The 22,476-nt window shown below is 46.4% G+C and overlaps 1 protein-coding gene across 2 annotated transcripts in view; it reads right to left on the minus strand.

Annotated features, from left to right (window-relative positions):
• The window catches only part of LOC147886329 (uncharacterized), a 79,902-nt gene that overhangs the window by 37,175 nt on the left and 20,251 nt on the right, over positions 1-22,476 (minus strand). The window lies entirely within an intron of this gene.

Here is a 22,476-nt window from a genome sequence, read left to right on the forward strand (position 1 = left end):
TCACAAGGTGAAATTTGCATGCCCGCTAATACGGCGGAACCACATATCGAAATGAATACAGGGACATGCCCAACCTCATCCTCTAAAAACACATGTTGCAGTCTCGATCTCATGACAGTCACTCAAATGGAAAGTTAAAATCTACATTACTACCTCGACATGACCAAGTTAATCCCTAAGTATAGGTCATCCCAAACCAGCCATTTCCTACTGAATTTGAGAGATTGAATCTTTGGATCAGTAACTAACTAAATTTCATTTTATTGTTTGAAAGGCGAAGCAAAAAAGGCAACATGCCCGACAAATTGTCACATTTGTTGAAATCTAGGGTCAATGCCCATCTGTAACCCCCAAAAAAGGAAAGCAAAGGAGCTCAACACCTATAGAATGTTGGGTGTAGATTGTGCCACAAGGGTAAATGAGGGGGAGTGAGAGAGACTGCCACATGGGCAGCAATCAAACGTCACGGCAGCCAGATAAACCACCAAACCCACCAAAGCTGGTTGTCTTGCAGTCCTCCTCGAGGGCTGTGAATATGTTGTGGACTCAAAGATCCCCAGCCATCAGCCCATTTGAAGGTAGAGAGCCAGAACAAGGCCAACAAAAGGGTGCCTACATGGCAAAGCCCGTACAGTGTTTAAAATATTGAGGCAATGGTCAATGTTGGATTTAGTAATAAAATTAGGGACACTTTTCCCTCATTGAGGCTCTCTCCCTTTAATCATAGTTAGTGGTTGAGTTAATGTGTTAGTATGTGATTTCCCCCCCCCCCCCCCCCCCCAAGAAAGGAACCTTCTATTAATGCTTGAAAGATTTCATACAAGACAGCAGCCCCGAAGGTGCTGAGTATGGAAAAAACCGAAAAAGGCTGAAAGAAAGAAACCGGCCTGTTCCAGAGAAACCCATCTCACTGCCTACGGGATCTCTGGAACTAGGGCTAACAGCCAAGCGGGGAGGCCATACAGCCAGCGAATCCCTCGCAAAGAGAAGATGTAGAAAACACGTGCAAGCCAAGCCTTGCAAAAACGAGCACGCCTCTCAATAGTCGCCCTAGAGCCTAGAGTCCCACGCTCCCAGAAGGACCGTAGAGTATAAATGATATCCTGCCAGATGGCAACTAGGGTAGCCGAAGGTGAAACTGGGTGCTCACCCATCACAAGACTACAGCGAGCCACCCAAATATTCCAAGCCGTGATGCTGGCTACCACCTTCCAAACACTGTCCTCCCTAGGAGCAGGAGGAGCTAGGCTATCAGGGGGGACTGCCTCATGGAGTGCAATTCTCTGGATGCTCTGACCCTATATCTGGGAGGCTGGGGAGACCTCATCAATCTGAAACGCGTGTCCTTCCTCTGTCAACCAAGCCACCATCCCCCAGGTGTAATCTCTATGAAGACTCTGCATACGTGTCATGATCCTGAGGGCTCCCATCCAGATCCTCGCTGCGCTACGACAGCTCCACATGCAATGCGGGATAGTCTCCAGGACACCATCAAAGCAACAATGGCACTGCCCCTCCACTCGCATCTGCTCCAACCACGGTCTAATGGGCAAGCCTCCGTGGGTGGCCAGCTAGAAGTAGTATGAGATCTTCCTCGGCCGCAAGCTGGACCACAACCGCGTCCAAAACCTGGAGCGCACATCCCGGGGCACTCTCTGGGTCACCCGATGTCTCTCCCTCAAAGGGGTCCACCGCGACGAGTCCATCTGAAGCCTCCTACCAATCAATGGTGTAGGAAAAGAAGGGCACCTCATCCACCGGCTCAACTAGGCCACCCCTAGAGGGCCAGAACCACTCTCTCGAATCCCACTGGACCTCCCTCAAGGATCTATCCTCCCACAGCCAAAGGCTCCATCTAGAGGCATCCTGCTCTGAGATACTGGGAGGGTCAATGTACCACTCCTTCCCCAAACGTCCTACCACTCTGATCATTTGCCGATGTATCCCATCAAGACTCCCATCCATCTTGGGGTCTCTCTCAGTAAGTGGCTGAAGTAGGCCTCCAGGTCCTACACGGAAGAAGCCGGGGTGCGTGCTGCCGCACTGCATCAACATCCTCAAGGGAACACCAGTACAGAAAAACTACCCCAATCATCTATTGTCTCTCTAAACATGGTGTCCTTCCCACCAAGACTCAAGAATGGCTAAGTCAATCTCGCCTATCCGTTGCCCTGCCCCTCGCAGATGCGCTAGGGCGTCAAGCCTCGCCTCTATCTCCATAAGTAGTCTGCTCCAACGACCAAAGGACCCTGCTGGACCACTATCCCACTGTGCCCAACCAATGTGAGTCCGTTGTACGAGCATACGTCCCTCCTGATCTCTGGGTGCCACATAAGCGACTAGCGCTCAAACTCCTCTCTGCATCTGGGCGGAGCACGGATGAGACGCCCTGCCAGTCTCTGCCCGACCTTGTGAAGGCTCCTCATCATGGGGGAGCCCTTTCCTGTAAGGGAGGGCTCTGAGAAGATCCATCTATTGTTGAAGAAGTGAAAGGAAAGCATGAAGCTGAACACGAAACAAGAGAATGAATATAGAATGAAGAAGGATGAGGTCCATATGTAGCCACCAAGCTCCACAATCATCTCCTCAATCAACTCCTAGAATCTCTCAATCATCCTATGTGGCATCTACCACCACCTAACAGTGCTTATGGGCACCTAACTATGCCTCTAGCACACATACATAGAACCCAAGGTGTGCCTGGGACATACACGTTGAGATATCCCATCAAACCCCCCCTCAAGGGAATGCCTCATGCTATGTCAAGGATACATCTAGTCACATAGTGTCTCAAGCCATCTCATGGTGGTCAAGGATAAATCTATGGCTAGGATCTCATGCTAGCAAGGGTTCCCAAGGGTGTGAAGTCAAACAAAGGGATACATAAGACCCTCCAATGGTTATCTCCCCTGCATGTACATGCACACAATGCCTGCATGAGGTACCATGGAGCTAAACACATACACATGGCCTACATCATATGATGACCAGAGGTGTTTACAAAGAGCACAATAGTTTATTCCATTCATTTTGGAGGACTATCTAGGCATAGTACCTTCACTCAACATAAAAGAGAGATCTGGAGCATATGTGGAGCTGGTTCCAAAAGCATAATCATCATAGGAGGCCTCATCTTATGGAAGCACATCAACTGAAAGTAACTTGGCAGTTTCTGGTTTTGTTCTGGTTTTGTAGTTGCTTCCTTTTTAGCCTTACAAAACTTTTCATGGTGATTGTTTTTGCCACAATATTTGCAAGGATTGATCTTAAAGCAATCTTTTAAGAGGTGATTAGTCTTCCCACAATGTTTGCAAGGTGGAAACTTGCCCATTTGAGTTTTTATGGCATAGGTTGTGTCATTGCTTCTCCGGAGTTCCTTGTGCCTTTCTTCTTCTTGAAGAGCAGTAATAAGACCTTCAAGGTTAGGATTAGGAAGATTTTTCAATGTGGTGGGAATATGATCATAATCTTCAGGCATACTTTTGAGCAATACTGCCATTGCATCATCTGTAGTGATTGGCGAGTTGATAGAAGCAAGTTGAGTCATGAGACTCCGCATGTGATTGACATGGGCAGCCAAGGGAGTGCCACTAGCCACTAGCAATCTTAAGTGACAATTTTGAGATGTCAGAGCTAGCACAAAAAAAAATATCAAGCTTTGCCAAGCTTCAGAAGGAGACTCCATATCAGAAATGTGATGAATATAGTCATCTCCTAAGCCAAGAGCAATAATGCCATAGGCTTTCTCCTCTCTAGCAAGATCTCGTGCTGAGCGTGTAGGAGCTGAGGATTCTCCAGCATTGGAGGCTGTTGAAGAAGAAGTTGAAGCAGGTTTGACAAGCCCCCAGAGGTTTTCCCTCATCAATGCAAACTTAACTTTCATCTGCCATGTGTGAAAGCCCTTACCATTGAACTCATCAATATTCAAGAAGGTAGCCATGAGAGGGTCTAACCCAAAATGGGTAGTGTCTACTCTCTTACAAGGCTAGAAAAAGTTGAAAAGCTTCAAAGTACAAGCATTTGGTGTAGCAAAGACTTCCATAATAAAAATCATAATGGAAATGATACTTTAACTTGCATGCTTCATAGAGGTGTGGCTAAATAAAAGTATTCCAAGCAAATCCAGGTATAGCAACCTAAAGGAAAGTTGTAGCCACAATTGTACTGATGCTATTCAACACCTTAAAGTATCAGAAATGCCAAAAGTAGCATCTAATGTAGAACCAAATTCACAACACTGTCAAAACTGTCCAAAACAGAGGCCTGATCTTGGAGGGCTTGTATCTCACTCTTCAAGGCAAAGAAAAAAGGGCTTTCTAGGTAGAAATAAAGCTGGTATACCAAAGAAGAGCCACTGAAGAGGAAAGGCGAAATGCCGCGTCACGTCGCCATAGCCAGGAGCTTGATTGTCGACTGGTTTTTTGTCTGTTTCTCCTCAAATGCTTAACCAAACGAGCTCAAACTTCATCAGCAGCTTGCTTGTAGTGTCGCCCAACTCGTGCTCAGAGGAATTGTCGAATAGTCAAGACATTGGGCAGAATTGAGTGAAAGTTTGTCGAGCGAAGAAGCTATCAGCACAGGCGTATGCGGGAATATCTTTCTAATTGCTTGCCGCCAGGAGATTGCCCATATTCAAGGATGCTTGGTCTGAAAGGGCTCTAGGAATGGTTGCTTATAGGTAGAGAACAAGCTCACACAAAATTTTGGGAGGAAAGAGGAAAATGGCATAAGAAGAAGAAGAAGAAGAAGATGATGACATGGCATAAATGGGCTCAAGGAGGATCATAGTGCTCTGATACCATGTTGAAGAAGTGAAAGGAAAGCATGAAGCTGAACACGAAACAAGAGAATGAATATAGAATGAAGAAGGATGAGGTCCATATGTAGGCACCTCTACATGAGCCACCAAGCTCCACAATCATCTCCTCAATCAGCTCCTAGAATCTCTCAATCATCCTATGTGGCATCTACCACCACCTAACAGTGCTTATGGACACCTAACTGTGCCTCTAGCACACACACATAGAACCCAAGGTGTGCCTGGGACATACACCTTGAGATATCCCATCATCTATGTGAAGGTTGCCACTGTCCCCCAGTGCGTGGGATGTTTCTCAGAAGCCCTCGTTGTAAGAGGAGCTTCCAAGGCTCTGCACCTGGGTGAGGCCACGAATCACCAACTTGCCCAAAAGGGCCCTGCTCTACATCTCTGGATCAATGACACCCAAGCCTCCCAGCATGATCACCGTCTGCCAAGCTATTCGAGCCCTAGAGTTCCTCATGCCGTCTGAACCTACCCAAAGGAAGTTCCGTACTAACCGTCGGAGCTGTCCAATGCATCCACCAATAGGAGGCAATATACCAAGCCGTGGCAAGAACGAAGGCGTGACCTACTAGGGAGAGTTTGGCCGAGCTCCAATCGAGAAGCTTGCGCCGAACACTCTCAAGGACCGGGGCAATCTGCTGCTCTGCTGTAATGTCAATACCCACCTGGTATCCGAGGTATCTCACTGTCTGGCCCCACGGTATCCATCTAAAGCCAAAGTCACTCCCCCACTCATGGATCTCCTATGTCTCCTCAAAGCCCGTGAAGAAACCTATAGATTTCGTCTAGTTGATCCGTGCCCCCAAGGCCTCACAGTAAATAGCTAGAGCGCCGCTCACTCTCTCCAGACTCGCTATGGTGCCCTCAACATACAAGGCTGTGTCATCTGCGAACTCCGAGTCAAGTAGCTCCTTCTCCTGTCTGATTGGGAGCCTCAACCCTGTGAGACCCGCCACCTATGATCTCAAATAGTAGCCCAAAGCCTCTGCCACAAACAAGTAAAGGAAGGGAGCGAGTGGGCAGCCCTGGCGGATCGAGCGAGAGAGGAAAGGCCTCGCCTGTGTGTCCTCTGATAAGCATCTGACTAGAGCTCCCTGCATATAGCGCTGAAACTCCTTTGACCCATCTGTCTGAGAAACCCAATCTCCTCATAATGCCCTCTAGGAAAGACCACTCCACCCTATCGTAGGCCTTCTCAAAGTCCAAGAGAAGGACCGCCAGCAGCTATGACTCTCCTCCTTGGACCAATCCACTACCTCCCAAAACGTGAAGATATTGTCCAAGATGCTCCGCTCCTGGACAAACCCAGTCTGTGTGTCATGGATGATGTCGGTAAGATGGGGCCGTAACGGCAAACTCAAGACCTTGGCGATGATCTTGTATGCAGTATCAAGCAAAATGCTCGGCCTCCACTGTCGGATATCTGACCTATCTCCCCCTTTCGAGATCAAACAAATCCACCCCCTGCTCAAGGACTGAGGGAGAAGGCCTGTGTCAAAAATCTCCTAGCAAGCACTACGGAAAGGGGTGGAGATAATCTCCCAGAAGTTCCAGAAGAAGGCCGGAGTCAAGCCATCCTCACCCAAGCACTTCTGGGTCAAGAGAGCCTTGAGGGCTTCCCAGAGCTCCTCATCTGTGAAAGGCTTCTCAAGTCTGCTGCATAAGTCCTGCGAGACTACTGTCGGAATGTGATCCCAAACTAGCTCTCGAGCCACAAGACCAGCTGGGGTCATCCTCTCCGTCTGAAAGAGCTAGCTATAAAAACCAGTGGTCATGTCCAAAATCTCCTGCAGGTCAATGTGCATGATACCTTGCGAGTCCTGGAGACGCTGTAGCTGTGTGCCTACCGATCAAGGCCCAGTGGTCTGAAATAACTGCTTCGCCATCCTGCCCCCTACTGCACCCATCGGGCCCGGGAGGAGTGATAGGAGAACTCAACCAGCCACAACTCCATGTCCTGAAGCTCGAGACGAGCGCTCTCGAATCTATCACTAAGCCACTGAGAACCTAGGTCCTGCTCCTTGAGCCTCTCGATGGAGGCGAGGTCTCTTCTCAAAGCCCACGCATCTCCTGAAGGGTCCTCCTCCGCCTAAGGGCGTGAGCCTGCAGCTCCTCACTGCTCCTCTGAATCGCATCGGCCACCCACGCAACACAACCCTCACACGGTGCCATCTCTGACTGCTCCCAAATCCCTACCATGTCCTGCAGGAGGTCCTCTAGAATGCGGACCCCCTTCTGAGGGAGACCTCGGCGGGGCTGATCCAAGTGAAGTACCACTGGAGAGTGGTCTGACATCGTGGTACCTGCCAGGAACCCGATAGATCTGTCTTTGTGTAGTGCCCAGTCCCCAACATAGAAACGGTCTAATCTCTCTAGCAATCCATCATGTCTCCTCTGTCCAAAGGAGAAGAGAAGTCTGCCAGGTGTCCTGCTGAAATCTGGCTCTCTCCACGGGTCTCTGCCACTAATCATGAAAATGAACTGCTCCCAAGTGCTACGCTCTGTTGCTGGCATCTCAGAGAATGAGGCGCCGCCCTGCTTGTCTTCCCCAAACTCCAGGTTGTTGAAGTCACCTCCAACAATCCAAGAGTCTACATCCGGAAGACACTCTGACAGCCTCCTCCAAAAGACCAGGCGGTGCTGTCTACACGCTGGGACATACACGTTCAAGATACCAGTCCTGGACTCTCCTCTCCGAACTCCCATCCAAACTACCCGTCTTGGAATGAGCTCGTCCTGATCGGACCTCTGGAACCAAAGTCTATGAGATTGAGATGCAGACCCCTCCGCTCCATCCTACTGCAGGGAACCACTCCTCTAGACCTCTCCCTGAGAGAAGGTGATGGTGTCGTCTGATGTCTGCGGCTGAAAACATGTGCACTCCTAAATCATAAGAACGTCCACTGCCCGCCCTACCACTACCCTCTGCAACTCTTGCCGGAGTATCACGTATTGCGGTTGGCTACGAACACGGTCGTGGAGCCCGTGTACGTTCCAACTCACTATGGTCTAGCTCATGAGGACAGGGGAGTCGAGAACAAGGCTCTCATGTGAGTGGGTGCCTGTCCCAGAAAGACTGCCTTGTGTGATTTTGCCGGGGGTTTAGAGGATGAGTAGTCAGTGTCTATGTGACGCCATACAAGGGTGGATATCGGCTCAATACCAATCTTCCGTGCCCACTTCATCATGAAGGAGACTTCCACCCCAAACAGCTCCGCACACTTCTGAAGGGGCCAGAAGTGTGCCTGCTCCACCCTTGCCTCCAACGGCAATCTGATAACTCCTGTTGCCAAACCACACACTGTCATGACAAGAAAAATCATTAGAACTTTATTATTGTTAGGCGCCAATTTGATGGTGCCGTTATATGTTTGTATTTATGATCAAGCGGTGTAAATAGTACCGCCAAAACTATGTAAAATTGGCCAATGATTAGTAATAAAGATGTGCACACACGTGTCTAGGTCCTAGGGGCAATAGGAAAGGGAAAGGGTGCATTAGAGTGCATTGAATGATAGGTGCATGGGTCATAGGCTAAGGGTAGGTGTAAATGGGAAGATGGAACTTGAGTGATCTCAAGGGACATTAATGAAAGGGTATCACCCTTTCATTGTGAATCTCACGTAGCATTCTTTCTACCACATTGCATTCATCCGTCATCTCTCTCCCACCTTGCATGTAGATCGAAAAAGAAACAAGTACTCTCACGAGGACGCTCTTCCCCATTGGAGGGCCAATCGACATTCAAATTCTGCATGCATTGCACACATTTGCATTTCGAAAAGTGTGGATCTTCACATTTGGTATCAGAGCGGCTACGATCCACGAGCGGGACGAGAAGAGGGCGACAGTTGCGAACGACGGAAGTCGCAAGAGAGGTTGCGGAAAATGATCAGGACTGACCGATCTCGAGATTCTAAGACAAGGGATTTTTCTGAAAATTTCTGGCCTTCAATGGTGAACGGGGTGTCCTCACGGGGTGGATTGCCCCCCCCCCCCCCCAAATCCATGTGAATGTACCCTTAAACCGTGAGAAAAAGGGATCCCCGTTCTACCCAGGGGGAAGTCGGATCGGAATAAGATTTTAAGGGAGTTATTCACCCATCAAGTACCCCCTATAACGGTATCTAGAGCTCCAATCCGCTCAAAACAAGTAGCCCAAACGGAGCGTACCAGTTTACAGCAGAAATACAAGAAGAAAAGCTTGAAAGAGAAGGGAAAGGAGGTCATTTAAGTGTCTTCTCAACACAAACGAAGTGGGAGTCGGATAAGTACCACCAACTCTACAACACTTGAAGTTTGCTGTAAAATAAACCTTTTTTTTTGAAATTACAGCAAGACATTTTCTCTCTTGTATTACTAAAAGGAAAGAATGGAAGGGGAAGGGACATATAACAATGAACTTATTCCTTTTCCTCCATTACCCCAAGGAGAGAGAGAAAGAACACCTTCACCCCCTCTTGAAGAGGATGGATTAGGTGAGAGTTATACACAGCTTGAGTATGATAACCCACAAATAGATTTACAGCAATCTCTCCTTCAAGAACCTCTTGATAGGGAGTTCTCCTTTCGTAATGAAAGACGAAATGATACCAACCAAGAACAAGGGGCTGAGTTCACGCCTTCAACTCAAAACCCAATACACATGGATTATAATCCAAGTGCAAGAGGAAGAGAGGAGACTCCTGTTGATAAGCTGGTTTTCCAGCTTAGCAATATGATTGAGCAGTCCATTATGACAAGATTAGGGACTAAGAGGACATTAAACTTCGGCGATGAAGAGTTGAGTAACCCTTCTAAGAGGTCCAAATTCCAACCGCGAGAGAGAATTGAGTTCCCCAAATATGATGGGGCAAGGGAGGCTGACAAAATCCTCAATTGGATTCGTCATTTTGAGCTATACTTTGCCCATCAAAACAAGACCGAGCAAGAGAAGGTTGCTCTTGCCACATTGCATCTGCAGAAGGATGCTCTAATGTGGTGGTCATTGTCACAACATGAAAAGAGCCTATTCATGAATGGGCTAAATTCGTGGAGCAACTCAAAGCCACTTTCATGCCACCGAGGCATGAAGAGAACCTAACCTTTCGTTGGGAGAGGTTTAGGCAATTCGATAATGAGAGTAATACAGATTTTACAGCCAGATTTTGGAAACTCTCTCTAGAGTTACCCGAAAAGAGTGAGGAAGATAAGAGAAAGAAGTATTTAGCAGCTTTAAGCCCAAAAGTAAGGTACGAGGTTGAAATGTTTAACCCGACCACACTTAAGGACCTCACTAAGCTGGCTGAAATAGCCGAGAGAAAATTGAATCCTCGTAAACCCTTCAATAAGGAGTATGGGTCATCATCTAAGACCAATAATATACCCACTTTTAGGAAACCAAACCGGTTTAAGAATAATAAAGGAAAGGGTAAATCTCTTGTAAGGAATGTCAACAGCCAATCACGTCCTGGATGGGTGCCATTTCCTTCTATGATTGACGAAGAGAAGAGGAAGTTGATTAAGGAATGAAAATGTTTCAGGTGTAAGAAACATAAGCCAGGGCACGTATGGCATAAGTGTCCCGTTCTCTTGGCTAAGATTGCCAAGACGAATTCAGTAAAAGGGAAAGCCAAGGCATCCAAGCAGGAGGATGAGGCTTCTACCTTGTCACCCTCGAAATCTACTGTGACTATTGAGCCAATAGTGAATGTTGTCCATTCAGCCAATACCTTTGGGCCTCATGATCTTTTTAAGGTGTATGGATTCGTGAATGGACAGAGAATAGTGGTTCTCCTAGATGATGGATGTAATTATGACTTAGTAAGTGATAGATTGGCAAAATTACTTCATCTTAAACCAAAACCTATAAAAAACATGTCGCTTTTAGGAGCTTTTAGGGGACACAATGAAGAAGACACATCCATAGTACGGAATATTCCTTTTCGTATACAAAAATATAGAGATCGAAGGGATTTTCTAGTAGCCCCTTTACAAGACGTTGACATGATTCTAGGTAAACCATGGCGGTATGATCTTAACCCTGCTATTCATCCTCATACTCATCATTGTTGCTTTGTACATAAGGATGAAAACATAAGGATCGTAGGGGATTTAGAGGCTTATTCCATCGTGGATGGATACTTATTTTTGGGACGTGCCATATGTGTACCCAAAACATTTCGGTATCTAGTCATGAGTGAGTTACATGCGAGTCCATATTCTGGACATAGAGGCATTAGAGGGACCATTGACAATATTGAGAGATACTTCCATTGGCCTAAACTTCGCAAAGAAGTTTCAACCTTTGTTCAACAATGTGACGTATGTCAGCGCATTAAATCTGACACAAGTAAGATTGCTGGTCTTTTGCAACCTTTGCCTATTTCTTCGGAAAGGTGGAAACACATTACAATGGATTTTGTATCTGGTTTCCCCAACGTTGGTCAGTTTGAGCAAATTTTCACTGTTATAGATAGGCTGAGTAAACAAGCTCATTTTATTCCCTGTAAAAAAGAGTTGTCTGCTCCTGAAACAGCAAGGTTATTCATTAGGGAAATCTTCAGTTTACATGGGTTACCAAAATCCATTGTATCCGATAATGATGGCCGTTTCATTAGCAACTTTTGGACAGCCCTATTAGAGAATCTCGGAACCAAACTGAAATTTACTACAACCTTCCATCCTCAAGGAGATGGACAAAGTGAGAATGCCAATCAAACCATAATTACTTTACTTCGAGCTTATGTCCATGACCAACCTAGAAGGTGGCCAGAGTTCTTACCCATGTTAGAGTTTGCTTATAATAACACTGTACATACTTCCACCAAGAAAGCCCCATTTGAAATCATCTATGGGTAATGTTTACCCACTCCAATAACACACTTGGGGGAGCGAATTTTTGCTGCTGACCAGTTTGCTGAGGATATGTCACAGGTTATTGATCAGGTAAAAGAACATATTAAGAAGGCCCAGGTTATTGAGCAGCTTTATATCCAGAAGAAGGATCCAGAGCGTATGAGCTGAAGTTACCAGCCCACTGGCGTATGAAGAACATCTTTCATGTGAGCAATTTGAAGAGATACCATGGCGATACTTCTGCGTTTTTGGATACTCAGCATCAAGAAGAACCTGAACTTGAAGATGGGACTGAAGTTCTTACTCCGGAACAGATCGTGTACCATAAAGAGAAGAGTACTCGTGGAAATAAGAGATGTATGTATTTACTGAAGTTTAAAAACCAGTCAGCTAGTGATGCACAATGGATGGAAGAAGAGTTCTTTACAGATTTTCCACAGATACTCGCAGATTACAAAGAGGCGATGCAATGGCAGAAGTAACAAGAGAAAGTGCACATAAGAGGAAGAGACAAGCAATAATCCAGAAGAGGACTTCTACTTATTCAAGCAGGAGGGAGTGTCATGACAAGAGAAATGATTATTTAGTTAATTAATAGTCATTAGAACTTTATTATTGTTAGGCGCCAATTTGATGGTGCGGTTATATGTTTGTATTTATGATCGATCAAGCGGTGTAAATAGTACCGCCAAAACTATGTAACATTGGCCAATGATTAGTAATAAAGATGTGCACACACGTGTCTAGGTCCTAGGGGCAATAGGAAAGGGAAAGGGTGCATTAGAGTGCATTGAATGGTAGGTGCATGGGTCATAGGCTAAGGGTAGGTGTAAATGGGAAGATGGAACTTGAGTGATCTCAAGGGACATTAATGAAAGGGTATCACCCTTTCATTGTGAATCTCACGTAGCATTCTTTCTACCACATTGCATTCATCCGTCATCTCTCTCCCATCTTGCATGTAGGTCGAAAAAGAAACAAGTACTCTCACGAGGGCACTCTTCCCCATTGGAGGGCCAATCGGCATTCAAATTCTGCATGCATTGCACACATTTGCATTTTCGAAAAGTGTGGATCTTCACACACACCGGCTCCTCGCGCGTGAAGCTTCACTAAAAGTTCACCTCCGCGCCATGGGCGTACCAGAGGTCTAGTCCCTGTGGCCCCATCCACTCGTCCATAATGAGTGTACACCTAGATGAATCCAGGAACATTTCCAAACTCATCCTCTAAAAACACAACATAGTGCAGTTTCAATCTCATGATAGTCACTCATAAGGTTGAAAACCATAAACTCCATCACGCATAGCAAGGAGTCGGGACTCGCTACTATGACATCCCCACTGACGTCATCAGTGCCCAACAGTGGAGGTAGACCATAGTATAAAAATATGCTCTCACACATACAAATCCACACACCCACACATACTTTAGCATCCATTTATACAAAGTCTTCGTACTGAGTTTCTGTCGACACTCCAGAGGTGAAGGACAGACTCAGCCATGATGAACCATAGTATAAAAATATGCTCTCACACATACAAATCCACACACCCACACATACTTCAGCATCCATTTATACAAAGTCTTCGTACTGAGTTTCTGTCGACACTCCGGAGGTGAAGGGCAGACTCAGCCATGATGAAGGCTAGCACTAAGTAGTCCAAAATCTCTTCATTCAAGCTACAACTACTTGTGAAGTCTAAACGATTTCATTTTATCCTCTCCCAAACGAGGATCTAAATCTGCGTATAATCTGATTTCCCAAAATAGCATCGAACACCTCCAAGGACCACTTCTTCAACCCTGTGGAGACAAACAGAAATCTCCAAACGGGATGCGTCTGAGATCCCACTGCACTGATCAAACCTCCCTTCCGGGGCTGAAGGACCATGAGTGTTACCTCCAATGGTAAAGGATATGAGTCTGGAATCTCCAGATAGTTCCAGGGTCCTAACCTCCAAAAGTCCTGCGGTAAGGGACGCCCCCAGGCTAGAGGTTGGGAGGTGTTGATCGGAAGAACGAGTCTCGTCCCTCAATATCCCTCCCTGAACGGACCTGCTAACTACGATGAGGAAGCAGAAGGGGGTGTCATCGTTCCCTTGCCTGCTAGCAGGGCTGTCGAAGCGGAAGAACCTGCTGCTGAAGAGGAGAGGTAAGCGGCGAGAGAGAAAGGGGTAGGAACGCGGGGTACAGAGGGAGGAGGACGGGTGGTGAGAGTGACCATAGAAGGGGGGGCTGAGGGGGGGAAGGGGACGGGGGGAACCCTGGAGAGAGAGGGGGAAGTGAAGAGGAAGAGGGGGATGTGAAGATAGTGGGAGAGAGGGAAGGAGTCTCACTTGCGGCTTTCTCACATGCACAATGGGGAATACACACACAGGTGGAGGCTGAAAACAATTTTCCTCTTCTTAGTTGTGAAAGCCAAAAGAACTCATGTACAAAGAAACAGAAGAACCCTATATGTGGGTCTCAAACCAAACTCAACTAACTAAGGTGGCATACTAACTGAGCCACAAACTAGAGTAGATAAGGATAGCTGTCATCTAGCTATTATTCGTGGGCGGTGTACCAACCGCATCTGCAGCTAATAACTCGGTGACATAAATCCACAACAGTCACCCTGGCATATCATGAGTGGAGCTCGATATCTCAACACTCCCCCTCGAGCTCAATCCCAATTCTTGCACACCAAGCAAGTCTCTAAACTTGCGCAGCTTCTCTGCGCCCAATGCTTTCGTGAATATGTCAGCTACCTGATCTTCTGTGCTGACATAAACTAGATCAATAAGACCTAGTAAAACCTTCTCCCGCACATAGTGATAATGCACCTCAATGTGCTTTGTTCTAGCATGATAGACTCGGTTATTTGTCAAGTGTATACTGCTCATGTTGTCACAATAAATGACAACTGACCCATCTGTAAACTGATGCATATCATAAAGTAGCTTATGCAACCAAGCTACCTCACATGCAGCCATTGCTGCACCCCTATACTCAGCCTCTGTGCTCGACAAGGCAACTGTAGGCTGTTTCTTGCTGCTTCAGGTGACTGCAGCACTCCCAAAAGAGAACACATATCCATTGGTAGATCGTCTATCAGAAGTACTATCAGCCCAATCAGCATCAGTGTATCCATGCAACTGTATCTAAATCCCAACCTCATAAAATAGTCCATACTGCAATGTGGACTTCACATACCTGAGTATGTGTCTAGCCGCATCCAAATGCGGTTTCCTTGGAGCCTGCATGAACTGACTTACCAATCCAACAGCATAGCTTCACACTCTGCTCTAAAGGAACTCAAATAGGCTTACAGCTTGTCATCCCATATTTGGACAGCATGTCCAATCCATACTGCCTCTGCAAGAGCTGTATCCCACTTGGTGATCTAATCACCTCAATGCCCAAGAAATAACGCAGCTCTCCCAAATCCTTCATCTCAAACTTTTGCTTCAATAGCATTTTCACATGAAAAATATCTTCATCACTATCACCTGTGATGATCAAATCATCAACATAAATGACAAGCAGCATAATCCCTTTCTCTATTTTTCTCACATAGAGTGAGAAATCTGCCTTGCAAATCTGAAAGCCAATAGTGATAAGATACTGTCCTATCTTGTCAGACCATGCTCTAGGTGCTTGCTTCAAGCCATACAAGGCTTTCTTCAACCTGCAAATAAACTCAAGATGAATAGCATGAACATAACCTGCTGGCTGCTCCATAAAGACCTCTTCTTGCAAATCACCATGCAAAAAGACATTCTTTACATCCATCTGATGTAAAGACCATCCCTTTGATGCAGCCATAGCAATGATTGCTCTTACAGTTGCCATCCTTGCAACTGGACTGAATGTTTCTTCATAATCAATGCCATATGCCTGTGCATACCCCTTGACAACTAATCTTGCCTTGTATCTATTCACAGAACCATCTACATTGTGCTTGATCTTATAAACCCACTTACAGCCAATTGCATTCTTGTTTTTAGGCAAAGGCACCAATTCCCATGTAGCATTTGCTTCCAAGGCATTCATTTCTTCATCCATGGCTTTCTCCCATTTTTCATTTCCCATGGCTTGCTCAAAAGAAGTGGGTTCTGGTTCCTGTATCACTTTGACCATATAGGCATAGTGAATGGCTGTAAAATTTCAGCCTATTCACAGAATACCTAAATCTGAAAGACCAACGCAAAATATGCTCACTTCCAGGTGCTCTCAAAACATCCCTGGTCTTCCTTACTCCAGGTGTAACAACACTCATCATCAATGCTCTGTTCTGAGCCACTGGATTCACCATCCACATAAGAGTGACCTGCATTCACATCAAACATGGGCTGATCTACCTTCTCTTTTCCTTTTCGTGATACCTGCGTACCACTATCTGCATTGCTTTGAGAAGATTCTCCTGATCTCAATCTACCTGTCCATGGCGAAGTATGTGATCCACTGCTAGAGGACACTGCAGGTCCACTGATATTTTGTGATTGCTACTGTGAATTCTGTGCAGCATTACCATTTTGTGCATCTACATCAATCATCACATTTACTGGTTTATACCAGCTGCTCATCTCATCAAAAACATCTCTGCTCACTATAAACTTATGAGTAGAAGGGTTATAGCATCTATATCCTTTCTGCTGCAGAGAATAACCAATAAAGACGCACTTCTCAGCTTTTGGATCCAACTTGAATCTCAACTCATCTGACACATGGACATAGGCAATGCAACCAAAAATTTTCAAATGAGAAATGTCTGATTTTCTACCAGTATACATCTCCTCTGGCGTCATGCCATGTATAACTGCAATGGGAGTCCTATTCATTATGTAAACTGCAGTAGCAACTACTTCAGCCCAATAATAATCTGGTAGATCTTTTTCATTTAGCATGGCCCGAGATACCTTGCCAATATGCCTGTTTTTCCTTTTTGCAAGTCCATTTTGCTGTGGGGTATGACTGCATGAATATTGCTGCTTTATGCCATGCTCCTGCAAGAATCTTGCAAACTCATTTGAGAGGTACTCTCCCCCTCCATCTGACCTTAGGCATTTTATTTGCAGGCATGTTTCTTTTTCAACCATAGCTTTAAAAGCTTTGAAGTGCCCAAACACTTCACTTTTCTTTTTCATAAAATACATCCAAAGTTTTCTGCTGAAGTCATCAATAAATGTGACAAAATAGTGACAACCTCCGATAGATGCAGCTTTAGTAGTCCACACATCAGAGTGGATTAATTCCAATGGCTTTTTACTCTCTTAAACATGCCTCTACCTCTACCTCTGCCAGCATTTAAGTAGAAGACAGTTTCTTTTGAAGTTCCTCCTGAAGAAGATGCACCCCCATTTCTCTGCTCTTCAAAAATTAGAAGAGCAAACAACTCTTCAAAATCAGAAAATTTTTCACGGACGGCAATGGATCTCCGGAATTGTGCATAATCCTTTCCTAGACCATTCAAGGTCACAGAAACTAGATCATCATCTTTCACTGGCGACCCAATGGAAGCAAGTGCATCTGCAATTTTCTTCACATTCATGTGGTAGTCATTTATGCTCAAATTTTCTCTCTGCACATTATGCAACTCCTGTTTGAGCTACATTTTCATGGCTTGTGTATTTGTGCTGTACATTTTTGCCAAAGTATCCCATGCCTCCTTTGGCATACTTGCATCCTGAATATGCACAATCATAGAATCCGAAATACTGATAGACAACCAGTACATAACTTTTCTGGCTCTCTCATGCCATCCTTTAAATGCCTACATTTCCTGTTGATTGGGAACATTAGGAAGAACTGGTTCTTCTTCATTTCCTGTAATGAACTCCCAATAGCCTTTTCCCATAAGGAAATTCGTCATTCTAAACTTCCATGCCTGGAAGTTGTTCTTGTCAAGCTTTTCTGTGACAATCTGTGAAAGAGAATCACACGCCATTATAGAACGCTGCAAAATATTCGGTCACTGCAAAAAACACAGCTTTTGCTTCATACGGGCAGATCTGCAAAACTGACGAAAGTGGTATTTAATCACACAGTCACTTCCTAGTGACGATTTTGCATCAACAGGCAACAAGCATGATTCTGCAACTCCCAATATCTCTGCACACAGGCATACGATGCAATTTCTGCGGCAACTTTTCACCGACCAGCCGAGCAGTGGTCGCACAGCAAAAACAGGACCTTTTTCTAAGTGCATGCGAAGAACTTCCGCCTTCAAAACGGGCCCCGAAATGGCCTCGAATCAGAAAAATAAAGTTACCAAGGGGCTTTGCTCTGTCCCACAACATATATTGCCCTCGCCACACCACGAAGGGCGTCTCAATCTGAGACAGTGCACTCTTGCACTTCTGGCTGTGCTACCTGCAGAGATTTGCTCCCAAACTCGAAATAGGAAAGCAACACTGGTCCTCTTACCAGGACACCACGAAGTTGGTTTGCTTTCTTGAGCTTCTTACCACGAACAAGACTCTGATACCATGTGAAGATAGTGGGAGAGAGGGAAGGAGTCTCACTTGCGGCTTTCTCACATGCACAATGGGGGAATACACACACAGGTGGAGGTTGAAAACAGTTTTCCTCTTCTTAGTTGTGAAAGCCAAAAGAACTCATGTACAAAGAAACAGAAGAACCCTATATATGGATCTCAAACCAAACTCAACTAACTAAGGTGGCATTACTAACTGAGCCACAAACTAGAGTAGATAAGGATAGCGGTCATCCAGCTATTATTCGTGGGCGGTGTACCAACCGCATCTGCAGCTAATAAGTCGGTGACATAAATTCACAACAGTCACCCTGGCATATCACGAGTGGAGCTCGATATCTCAACAAGGGAGGGGTCTGGGGGGGCAGGAGGGGGAGGAGAAGGGATAAGGACGACCTCAGGTCCCCCTACTGATTAGGCTCGCCGGGACTTTGGATCGGCTCCTCCGCGGCCCCCGTCGGGCTAGCGTATGCGGCTTCCGCCATCGCCACAATTGGAGCTCTTGGGGCTCGCTGCTGCTGCAAGGGTGGGTGCGGAGGCTGAACCTCCAAGCTGGAGGATCTGTTGGATGGGCGGTGGCCCCTGCCGCTGGAGGAGGTGGCTCTTGTTCCTCCTCCTTCGAGGCCTCTCAGTCAGCCTATCAGTCAACCCTATCCCTCTCTCTACAATTGGCCAAGCCTACGGCGTATTTGCTTGGTTTCTTTTTCTTTTTATCCTGGGTCCAATCCCCTTCTGAGGGAGTAACCATGGGATCTAAGACTCCTGCTGCTCCTGCCTGAGAGGACGCTGAACTCGGGCCTGCTGACTCCTATTGCTCCTGCCTGAGAGGACACTGAACTCGGGCCCCTGCAGCTAGAGAAGGTGGCTTTTGCTGTTCCTCCTTTGAGGCCTCTCAGTCAACCCTATCCCTCTCTCTGCGATTGGCCCTTTGCCTATGGCATATTTGCTTGGTTTCTTTTTCTTACCCATGGGATATGAGACTCCTGCTACTCCTGCCTGAGAGGACGCTGAACTCGGGCCTGTTGACTCTGTCTACTCTGCTGAGGAGGGGGGGGAGGCGCACGAGGGAGGCCACGAGGGTAATCTTTAACGAGGTGACCCATCTGTCTGCACCGAAGACACTGGCCTGGTAACCCAGAAATCTCCACCCTCTAGCGAAGTGTGCCCCCTTCCAGGGTCTCAAGGTCAACTCTGAGAGGGACTCTAGACTCTCAACCACTAGTTTGATCCTGGGACTTCATCATCCGCTAGAACTGAGGCGGCCGACTCTGGCGGGGACTCGAGCACTGTGCCAAATGCCCAACCAATGGAAGGGAGGATGGCTCGATACTCCTTGGGGAGCCCTGGGAAGCGAAGTGTAACCAAAAAACGTGAAACATGGTGTGTCATATCCATGTCCTCCACTGTGAATTCATGATACCAAGACAAGATGCGGGCCAAGGAGGATGGGGCTCTGCTTCACAAGTGTCGAGGCAATGTCGGGGGAGCTCAGCTGGATGAGAAAATCGCCTCATCCATAGATGGTGACCTCCTGGATGTGGTCTCCCTCTAATGCCAAGCTCACCTAGATCCACTCTCGCACCTGTCTTCGTGTAGGCATGAGGCCCACAAGCGCCTTGTCCTGGAGGGACTGAACTGTCTGCTGTACCTGTTGCTCGTTAGCTGGAGAAAGAAGAACCTTGACGGCTGTGGGATTCGAGGGTGCTGCCATAGAGCCCCTCTGGCCAAACCAAGGGTCACCACCAAAGTTTTCTTTCGCTTTAACAAGCACAAATGCTCCCGCTGCAAGGAGGAAGAAGAAAAAGAAAGGGTGAGGAAGAAGAGCGCCAAAGGGGGAGCGGAGACGAGGCAGGGTGAAGGAGGGGGCAAGGACAAAAAGGAAAGAAGTGGAAGAAGGAGGGCGGGGGTCGCAGGAGGCGGAGGTGGTGGGGGGCGGAGGTGGAGGCGATGGAGGCGGCGCTGGCGGAGGCGACGGAGGTGGTAATGACGGGAGGCAGAGGTGACGAGAGCGGGCGGGGTTGGCGGGGGCGCAGCGAGCGGAGGGGGAGGCAGCAGAGGCGGAGTGCGGCGGGGAGGGCGAGAGAATGCAGAGGGGGAGCAAAAGGGGCGAACGGGGTGAGGCAACGGGGCAGCCAGGGGGGACGCGGCAGCTCAGCAGGAGCTCACGGGGAGCAGCCTGGTTTTATAACCTTGTGCTCTCTTTTGTTGATTCATTCTCAATACAATAGATTCATTGCAATTCCTCTCTTGCTCTCCTCGCTTCCATTTTCTTAGATACAGGTCCTGGAATGGGGACCTAACAACTTGGCAGTATATACACCTTTGTAAGACTAGAATATATCCAATCGTACAAATTCTTATTTTTGTCATTCTAAAGTTTTCGCTGTTGGGGCTTCTGCACACACATAAGATATTTCGATATAGTTGAACAGCTGATCACCACTTGGACGAAAATTCAAAGAATTCGCATATCCACTAAGGTGATAGAAAATATACCTTTGTAAGACTAGAATATATCCAATCATACAAATTCAGATTTTTGTTGTTCTAACGTTTTGGCTGTTGGGCTTCTTACATACAGGTCCTGGAATGGACCTAACGGTCAACAGTAGCCTGGATCAGCCTGGTTGCTAGTCAGCATGAGTGCAAAGGATGACAGAAGGGCTGGACAGGGTTGGACCATTGGCAGAGTGCCACATGGCATGGTCGGCCAGAAACTGTAGTCAAACTACACAGACTAGGTCACCCAAACAGAGGGTTCAGCAAACAGAGCTTGTGTTGGAGCCAAACCTCAGCACTTGTTCGCTGCTCGTGTTAATACACTGTTGGAGCTACCTTTTGGTGTCTGTTGCTGGTGCTGGCATCTAGTTTGGCTGTTCATCTGTGTATTCTCTCTTGAATCTGAAAGTGCTCTCTATATCTTCTTGTATCTGCACAAATTTTGAAGCAAGATAACTGAGTGTTGTACCATGGCATATCTTCCACACTAGATGTCTTGCTTTCTTGGTTGCTGATTGCAAGGACATTTATCTATCTACACGTTCTATTAGCTATGCTATCTTGCAGGCAACAATACGTGTGTTTTCCAGCATGGTATTAGAGCCAAGCACGTGAACATTCTTGGTGGTGAAGCCAAGTCTCTTATTCCAAAGACTTGTTTTGAAGGCGATTGAAGGTGGAGGCCTTTGCTCCAAGAAAGGAAGGCAAATTCAATTTAGGACGTGTGCATTGATCAGGAGAGGTTTGCAGTGAGTGCAAGGTCGACGGAAACTTCTTGGAATCTACAAAATCACCTATTTCCAAAGTACAAAGACCAAGCTGCTTCAGAGCACAACCTGAGATCCCGAACTGATTCTCGCCTACCCTAACGCACTCTCCCAACATACTCCAACAACTTCCCAAGCTCACACAAAACCCCTTGCTTCTTATGCTCTATCTCTGAAGAAAATTCTTACCCTTCAAGCATGCATAACTTTCCTGCAACTGCCTCAAATAGGCTAAGTGAATTTGCCCATTAGAATTAGATATTGAGGAGTAGAATCAAATACAAGTCACAAATTTAGTAAAAGTATGTGATGAGTAAAACCATGGTTTGTAGAATGATTGTAAATGAAGGTGCACATGTTAATGGAGAGTTTGTTACATTACAAATATGGTCTTTAGCCCCATATTCCTCTCTGTGGAATTTCTAAATACTTTTACTTTGAGGGTGAGCCTTCTTCTTGGGCACTCTCGATCTGCCGACAAGAGATAGAGCCCTGCTCTCTTCACGATGTACCACATGTTCCTTTCAGAGCTTCACATGTTTCAGTGGACACCTCTTGGGAGATTTTGGCTAGCATTTCCTCTTGGCACGTTTGGAGAGCCAGATGCACAGAGGCCTTGGATGACACCCAGATACACCCATCACAGGTGTTCACGGGTATTTGGAGTGACACGGTTCACACTTTGATAGCCATATGGGCTAGCATGCAGGGTCCTTCACGGGCAGCCTCTTCTAGAAGGACTATATTTCTTCAAGTTTGGGGGGTTCTGCCTTTTTCTCGGAGGTTGCTACCGGATTGAGATGGCACTATCAGCCCCAATCCTTTCTTTTTGGCTCTTGAGCTTTTCATGCATTGCATGGTGTATCCCGTATTCCCGTATGGAGCTTGCTCTAACGGTTTCTTTAATACTTAATAGAAGTCTCTTTTTTGCAAAAGAAAAAAAAATACTTTTACTTTTAGTAATCAATTAACATCCTTGATAAATGACTTTTCACCTCTTTTCAAGCCAACCTTCTATGTGTTTATTTGAATTTTTCCCATCAGTGGAGCAAATGTGGCTCCCTTTG

Source organism: Dipteris shenzhenensis, chromosome 24, assembly GCF_047967505.1.
Source record: "Dipteris shenzhenensis isolate YYH24624 ecotype China chromosome 24, Dip_SZ_1.0, whole genome shotgun sequence".
NCBI lineage: Eukaryota > Viridiplantae > Streptophyta > Polypodiopsida > Gleicheniales > Dipteridaceae > Dipteris > Dipteris shenzhenensis.